The 9,032-nt window shown below is 40.1% G+C and overlaps 1 pseudogene; it reads right to left on the reverse strand.

Annotated features, from left to right (window-relative positions):
* Positions 1–6,987: 6,987 nt before the first annotated feature.
* On the reverse strand, positions 6,988–8,203 carry LOC131486179 (glyceraldehyde-3-phosphate dehydrogenase-like; annotated as a pseudogene).
* Between the last annotated feature and the right edge of the window lie 829 nt (positions 8,204–9,032).

Consider the following 9,032-nt stretch of genomic DNA (forward strand, 5'->3'; position numbering starts at 1 on the left):
AAACTATAAAAAATCTCAGAAGAAAACATGCAAAATCTTTATAGTTTCTTAGTATGACACCAAAAGCACAAACAACAGAAGAAATATAAATTGGGTTTCATCAAAATTAAAATATTTTGTACTTCAGAGGACACAAGTGAAAAAAAGATAATTCACAGAATTCAAGAGAATATTTGAAAATCATATATCTGATTGGGGATGTGTATTCAGAATATGTAACTAACTCTTGCAACTCAATAATAAAAAGATAACTCAATTTAAAAATTAGCAAAGGATTTGAATAGACATTTTCCAAAGATTTACAAATGGCCAATAAGCACATGAAGAGATGTTCAATGTCATTAATCATTAGAGAAATACAAATAAGAGCCATAATGAAGTACCATTTCACATCTGCTAAGATGGCTATAATTTTTTAAAAAAGATAGAAAATAACAGGTTTCCACTGGATGTGAAGAAATTGGAACCTGCATACATTGGTGGTAATGTAAAATAGTATGGTTGCCTTGGAAAATAGTTTGACAATTCCTCAGAAATTTAACCATAGAGTGACCATATGGCCCAGCAATTCCACTCCAAGATATATACCGAAGAGAATCAAAAATATATTCACACAAAAACTTGTACATGATGTTTATAACAAGATTTTTCACATGGCAAAAAGGTAAAAACAACCCAATGTCCATCAATAAATGAATGAATACACAAAATGTGGTATTCTCATTTAATTGAATCTTATTTACTTATTGAAGGGAACAAAATGTTGATAATGCTACAACATGGATGACCCATGAAAACATTATACTAAGTGAAAGAAGCCAGACACAAGAAGGCCACGTAATATATGATCCCATTCATACAAAATGTCCAGAATAGCAAATCCATAGAAATAAAAAAAGGGGATGACTGCCAGAGACTTTGAAGATGGGTGATGAAGAATGCAGAATGATTTGTAATGTGAAGGAAGTTCCTTTGTAGGGTGATAAAAATGTTCTGGAATTAGATAATGATAATAGTTGCAAATATTTGTGAATATACTCAAAATCACTGAATTTTATCTTTCAAGAGAGTTGAATTTTATCATATATAAATTAAATCTCAGATTGAAAAAAAAATAGCTCATTTGCTTCAGGGTATAAATATCATCTTTGTTCTGCCAACGAACCAAATAAACTAAGATTTTGTTGGAGAGCTTTAAGGGGGCATGAATCTGGAAAATAAAATAGTTTTTAGCATCTGACTTTAATAAAAACAAAAAACTGACCTCTTTCTCCAGAGCTCAGAAGTACACCCAGAATGGGGCACTAGGAAATAGGATAGGTGTTTTGTATAGTTGGGCTATAGGATACATATGGGGAGTGGTAGGCAGTGCTTGAGAAAGTACAGACAAGTGAATGAAAGGTTAAAGGGCCTTTCATGAAGGATGAAGCAATTTAGAATTTTTTTTTTTTTAGAAAGAGGAAGAAAGAGAGAAAGAGTAGGGAGAGGGGCAGAGGGAGAGAGAAAGAATCTTAAGCAGGCTCCATACTCAGCACAGAGTCTGACCTGGGGCTCAATCCCAGAATGCTGGGATCATGACCTGAGCTGAAATCAGGAGTCAGATGCTCAAGCAACTGAGTCACTCAGGCAACCCAATTTAGACTCTTTAATACAGAACAAGTAGTTTCAAAAATTAGCATTATTTAAGAATCACCTGAGAAACTTTTGAAAATATTCCACTTCCCTCAGTACTATCACTTCAGAGCCACTAATTCTATCCATCTCAAAGGGGCTAGAAATATGTAGTCAAAATCCCCCCAAATGATTCTAACAGTAGCAGGTTTCAGAAATGCTTTAATCGGCCATGGCTACTTTGAGAGTGCTGATAAGGAAGAACAAGGTTCTAAATGAAAGCAGTGGCAATGAAGTGTAAAGGAAGGGAAGGATGAGAGGACACTTAGGCCTAGTAAAATTCATTCCACACATTCATTTTTTTCTACATATTTTTATGAAGTATCCATTCTGTATGAGACACAGGATCTAAAACATTAAAATCAGTCCTCATTGGGGCACCTGGGTGGCTCAGTCGGTTGAGTGTTCAACTCTTGATTTTGGCTCAGGTCCTGATCCCAGGGTTGTGGGATTGAGCCCCATGTTGGGCTCCACGCTGAGCATGGAGCCTGCTTAAGATTCTCTCCCTCTCTCTCTCTGTCTCACCCTCCCTCTTTCTCTCCCTCTCCCCTCCTCATGCACTCTCTCTCTCTAAAATAAGAAATATATATATATCCTCATGGAGACTTTATTCTATTTGAAAAAATAAAGTATGTATGAAAGAATAAGAATTTAAGTGATAACTGTAAACTTTATAGCAAGACTGACTGGATAAGTGGCCCACGTTTGCCTCATTCATTAAGGAATAAAATAATAATATCAGGAAACCTTTATGTGTCAGGTGAGGACTTTACACATTCATTCTTTCATTCCTCACATGTGTGGAACCATATCTGTGTTTTAGAAATATGGACCTGTGTCAAAGGGGGGCTGGTAGGCTGCCTCTTGTGCTACAGCAGGGGTGGGGTGAGGAGATGTGGGAAGAGGCAGGGGAGAGCCAGGACTTGGACCAAACAGTTGACTCCAGAAAGAGGCTATGATGAAGTCAATGTTATACTCAGCCAAAATCTCATTTGTATTGGAATAGCCTACCCCTGAATTCCATTTCTAGGATCTTCAATATATATTCTAGAGAAGACATGCTCCACAGGAGTCTCCAGATGAGTGGCACAAGGGCCATGAATCTCTGAAATAGTAAGGAAATTTTTCAGGTGTATGCTTACTTACATTCTTTTTGGAAAGAGAATTCTTAACACCAGTAAAATCAGTTCATGTAAAAAAAAAAAACAGAAAAAGTTAAAATATCTCTTCTGACACCCATTTAACTCATTTTGTCACATGTCTGATGAAATTTGTGGGAGAAAGCTTCCTGTGCAGGCATGCATGGTGACAAAGATTGTCACCAATGATTTAGAGTGGAAGCCTCTCCTCCTTTTCTCCTGCCTGCCTTCTCTTTTTTTTTTTTTTTTAATGTTTTAATGTTTGTTTATTTTTGAGAGAGAAACAGAGCATGAACAGGCAAAGGGCAGAGAGAGAGGGAGACACAGGCTCCGGGCTCTGAGCTGTCAGCCCAGAGCCTGACATGGGTCTTGAACCCACGAACCTTGAGATCATGACCTGAGCCAAAGTCAGATGCTTAACGGACTGAGCCACACAGGTGCCCCCTTCCTCCTCTTTTACAACCACACTACTGAGTACCAATCAGCCAGACTGCCTCCAACTTCATGTCTATAGCTGGGTCCTCCCAATACAGGGGGAAATCATGGATCTGTTCTTTCACCATATCACTAAAGTTTTACCTGTCTCTGAACATATTATAAAATTTCATTCATTCATTAATCTATTAAATGTGTCTGAATGTGACTTCTCTGACGCCATTGGCTCACATCGTCCCCACTTGTTTTGCTTTCAGGCACAGTTCCTGTTGACATCAAAAACAGCCCACCTGGGTGGCTCAATTGGTTAAGTGTCAGACTCAATCTCAGTTCAGGTCTTGATCTCAGGGTCGGGTGTGAAGTCTACTTAAAAAGAAAAGAAAAAGGGCTCTTCCCTTGAGTGAGGGAGGGGTTGACGGTTGAGGAGGCAGCATTAGTTGGTCCTTGGATTTCTCAGTGGTGTTGGCTTTTCCCAGGAGAGGTATGTTCCTTCTGATAGTAGCCCAGTCTAACAAGGCAAAGTTCTAATTTCAGAACATTGCCCAGTTAAGTTTAATTTTTAAAGAGAGTTTTGCAGTATTTATTCAAAAGTAGCATCTCTTATCGCTGTATATCTTGAGTGTTGAAAGGAAGAGAAAGGCATTTTGAAGGCAGGCCTGGTATTTACAGCTTGTTTTTAAAAAATGTAGTTCCTAGGCCACCTGTATTAGAATCACCAAAGCTGCTTGTTGAAAATTGCAGATTCCTGGACCCCATACAAGTGTTCTGCACTAGACCTTCCATAAAATCTGTTAGCAACCACATCAGGTGATTCTTATGCAATCGGAAGGTAACCTCGATGTCTGGGAAACTCTGAAGCTAGATTTTGTCATAGTGAAGTACTAAAATCATGAGACTCCATATCAGATTGCTAGAGATTGTTCAGTCACACTGCTGCTTCCCCTTAACTCCTACACAACCTTCAGGGCAGAGGAAATGATGCAGACAGGAGGCAGGTGCTGAGGTAATCCCCTGTCGCATCATGGCTTTCAGAGTCACTAAGTCCCACTTTGGAGCAGAAGACCTCCAGCTTGTACTTTCTCACTCTCTTGGCTTCCTTGCAGTAGGTTTGGCCATATAAGCTTTTCAAACCAAGAGGCTCCATTCAAGTCAATATTATTTCAAGAGTTGACAGAAAAGCAAAATAAAAACAAAAACAAGCAAACAAATGATTTCAGTGGCATAGAGATGAAAGAAAGAACTGTTTGTAAATTGTCCTCCTTGTACCATTTCAATCCTTATTACTTACCTGGGACTGAATACAAAAAATGAAAGCAAGGAGGAGAGAAGCAGCTACTAAAACTCAACAATTTTGGTAGTTACATAACGTGGAAGTGCCCTCTTCTGTCTTCCCCAACTGCCAAATATTACTTTGATTTCCTTAGTCTTCAGTGAGTTCCTGAAATGTTCTTCTAAGTCAATTTTTTTTGGTCCTCTCTCAGACTTAACCTCCTGCTTACTTCCAGATGCCCTCATATCTTGCTTAACTCCAGAACCACCTGCAATCTCCATTTTAATGACACATCTCAATATGCACAATTTTCTACAAAGCTAGCCCCAGTTCCTCCAATGCACAGGTGTCTCTGAGTCCTCCTTGTTCTGGACTTTTCTGCAACAGTTAAGGAGGGAACGAAAGGGCCATTTTGTGAACAGAATAGTGCCAATCAGGGGCAAGCAAGATGGAAGAGAGTGCTTACTTTTCTCTAACTTGCTTTGATAGAGCCCTCCAGAACTGCCTGTGTTACAGTCACAAGCGTCTTAATAGTAACCAAACAAAAAGTTAACTTCTGGGGTCACCATGTGGCTCAGTGGGTTAAGCATCAGACTCCGGATTTTGGCTCACGTCATGATCTCATGGTTCAGGGGCTCGAGCCCCACATCAGGCTCCACACTGATAGTGAGGAACCTGCTTAGAATTCTCTCTCCCTCTCTCTCTCTGCCCTTTTCCTGCTCTTTCTCACTCTCTCTCAAAATAAATAAATAAATAAACTTTTTTAAAAATATGGTAACTTCTGCATGTGTGTTCACCATGCAGCCAGCATTTAATTGACTGCTCTAAATGCAGTATGTCATTTAATCCTCTCAACAATCCAGGGAGTTGGACTCCAGTATTATCCCCATTTCAGAGATAAGAAAACTGAGGGTCAGAAGAGTTAAGAATGATCTATAAAGGTCATACAGATATTAACTGATAAAGCCTCGATTCAAATTCAGTACTGTTTGAGTCCATAGTGAACACACATTAACAGGATTAGGTCTATAGTTTTGCCTGCAAATAACAAAAAAACCTTAGATGAGGTAACTATTTCAAATAACAAGAAGATTGAAGTTATAGGTTTTCAAGGTTAGTTAAATAATGAGGCCTCCAGTGTCAGGGCTCTGGGCTATATTCACTGAGATATTTTTACCTTTCTCTTCATGAACATAGGATGGCTGCCATGGTACCAAACATCATCTCTTCATTTGACAACACGCAAAGGCAGAAACGAAATGGGAAGGTATCTCTTCCTACTTGTGTCTATTTTTATCAGAAAGAAAAATCTTTCCCAGAATTCCCCAGCAAACACTTTCTTCTAAGTCGTGAGTCAGAACTGGGTCATATGCCCCAGTCCCACCCCTTAATCACTCATGGGCAAAGGACTACCCTGCCTCGGTTAATCTAACCATGATTCAGCCCATGGAACCCAAGAAGGGATCCACCTACCCTGAGTACATTGCCACTCACCTGAATTACTGAACAAAATCAGAATCTGTTAATAGGGAAGGGCAGGATAAATGCCTGTATGCATTACCTTTCAATTTGGTGCTTCATCTCTCCTGGATTCATCAGGATTTCCTTCACCTATCCAGATTGCTAGTCTCCAATGCCAATATGAAAATACACCGCAGATTCTGCACTTTTGTCACCAATAAGGAGAAAAAATTACTAAGTATGAAAAATTTAGTGTATTTTAATCAGGTAGAAAATATGTGACTCAAGTGATAAATATATGACTATTATTCTCAAATAATTATAATGTAGGGCTAAAAACAAGTCAAGTTACCTTCCAATTTATAATGTTTTCACTCTATTTCACACAACCCCCTTCTGATGCTCTTTACAGATGGATTATAGATCTTTATTTTCTCTTAAAAACTTCCTTCTCCAAATTTCTTCATGGTCCATCTATTTTTGTGTCACAATAATTATTTATGGATGAGAGAGAGGTTCTAATTTTTTCTCTGTGTTTTCTAAACTCTTCAAATACTTCCACACACACAAAAAATGTGTTATTTTTCTGTTATTTTCCAAATTGGTCAAATATTGTCACAAAATGTAGATCTATCTGCATAATTGGGAGTTTATGTAATTGGGTAATTCATCACATTGAGGCATTCTGATTCTAAAAGTTGGATAATTGGAACCTTCTCAATAAAGAGGTTCTTTTAGGTATGAGTATTTTTTTTTTGTCTTTTTGTTTTTGTTATGTGTATAACAAATCTCTTGGCCCTGTTGGAAACATCAGGACAGAGAAACCCATCTCTCATCTCTCACAGTCTTGGCCCATACATGTCACTGCAACCACATTTATTTCCTTGCTGCTCCTGGAATTTGGTTATTTCTTAACCCCAAGTTAAGTTGTTCTGACTCCACTAATCCCCCTTCCTGATTTACTTTAAGGCATATGTTAAAATTTATGTTTTATAGGAATTTACCTTTTTTTATAGTACACTATACTTTATTGATGGTACATGACAAAGTAGGGTTCCCCGAGCCCTCCCCTTCTTCAAGGTGTCTGGGATGGAAACTGTGGAGGTTGGGAGATTCTCAGTGTGTTGGAGGATGAGCTGGGGTAAGGACTCCCCGGAAGCTGAGGGCCTCTCTCTTTCTCTTGTTCTCAGCCCTCAGCTGGTCCCAGGGTCTCTGACTCCTTGGAGGCCATGTTAACCCATAAGGTCCACAACCTAGTTTCTACAGCCAAATCATTGTTATACCAGGAAATGAGCTTGACAGAGTGGCCATTGAGAGCAGTGCCAACCCTAGCATCGAAATAGAAGAGTGGGTGTTCCTGTTAAAGTCATGGGAGACAAACTAGTCCACAGTGTAGACAAGATGCCCTTAAGAGGACCCTCCAATTCCTGTTTCACCACCTTCTTGATGTCATCATATTTGGCAGCTGTCTTCAGGAAGTAGGTCAGATCCATGATGGACACATTGGAGGTGGGGACACAGAAGGCCATGCAGATGAGCTTCCTATTTAGCTCAGAGATGGCCTTGCCTATAGCCTTGGCAGCACCAGTAGAAGCCAGGATGATGTTCTAGGCAGCCCCTTGGCCATTACACCACAGCTTCCCAAAGAGGCCTCTCTGACCTTCTTGGTATCAGTGATGGCATGGACTGGAGTCATGAATTTCTCCATGATGCCAAGTTGTCATGGATGACCTTGGCTAAAGTAGCCAAGCAGTCGGTGTGCAGGAGGCACTGCTGAAAATCTTGAGGGAGTTGTCATACTTCTCATGGTTCACACCCATCACAAACATGGAGGCATCATCAGAAGGTGAAGAGATGACGACCCTCTTGGTCCCACCTTTCAAGAGAGCCCCAGCCTTCTCCAGGGTAGTGAAGACCCAAGTGGACTCCACAACATACTCAGCACCAGCATCACTCCATTTGATGTTGGCAGGATCTTGCTCCTGGAAGGTGGAGATAGGGTTTCCATTGATGGCAAGTGTCCCATTCTCACCCTTGACTGACCCATGGGATTTTCTGTGGGCAAAATCATACTGCAGCATATAGACCATGTACCTGAGATCATTGAAGGGGTCATTGATGGCAACAATATCCACTTGGCCAGAGTTAAAAGCAGACTTGGTAATCAGGTGCCCAATATGACAAATCCTTTTACTCCAACCTTCATCATCATGTCTCAGGGATGTGGCTGGCACTGCACCAGAAGATGCAGCTGTCTGTCAAGCAAGGAGGAACAAAGAACCAGAAATTTACCTATTTTTTTGAAAAGTATCTCCCATTCCAAAGCATTCTTTCTACCTTATAATCCACCAAATCATATTTTCAGCTTAAAAAGAATAATAAAAGTGACCTTGACAACCTCTTCCATTTTATACACTAGGAACTTTGGACCTGGGTAGAATAACGCTGTTCATGGTCATGCAACTCCTCATTGCTTTGAGAGGGATTTTGCTCCCCCAAACCAGATAAGAATGGGGATAGGAGAAAGGCATGGAAAATTACTGGGGGCAACAGTGAGAAGGGAGAGTAATAGTCTTAACTAGAGAGTCTGGGAGTGCCAGAATGGGTGTCTGGGGTGAAGAGTCCATTTAGGGACTGATGACACTTGGGTAGCATGTTTACTTCCCTTGAGTATAGACCATCTTCTCACCAACCTGTGGATAATTTGTCTCCAGATAGTACTCAGCACTTTAAACCACCACTATCCCAATTCAGTGCTGCTGGATAGTCCATTACTAAACCCTGCAGGGCAAGCAATTTTGTTTCCTGCCAAACTCATCTCAAGAAAAATAAAGCTATGTAGGAGACTCCATTACTTCTTGTCTCTTCCGGCGGCAAGTGACTGAAACTCTGATTTCAGTTGTATATTAAGCAATCAGGTTCAGGTAACCAAATATGCTGCCAGGACTCTCACTCACCATCTCTTATCTATTCCTGCACATCAACCTCATTATCTCATGTTGATGATGAACTTGATAAGAACCTCACTGCTTCCCCCGCAGTGGAGAACTGACCTC

This window comes from Neofelis nebulosa, chromosome 9 (genome assembly GCF_028018385.1).
Source record: "Neofelis nebulosa isolate mNeoNeb1 chromosome 9, mNeoNeb1.pri, whole genome shotgun sequence".
Lineage (NCBI taxonomy): Eukaryota > Metazoa > Chordata > Mammalia > Carnivora > Felidae > Neofelis > Neofelis nebulosa.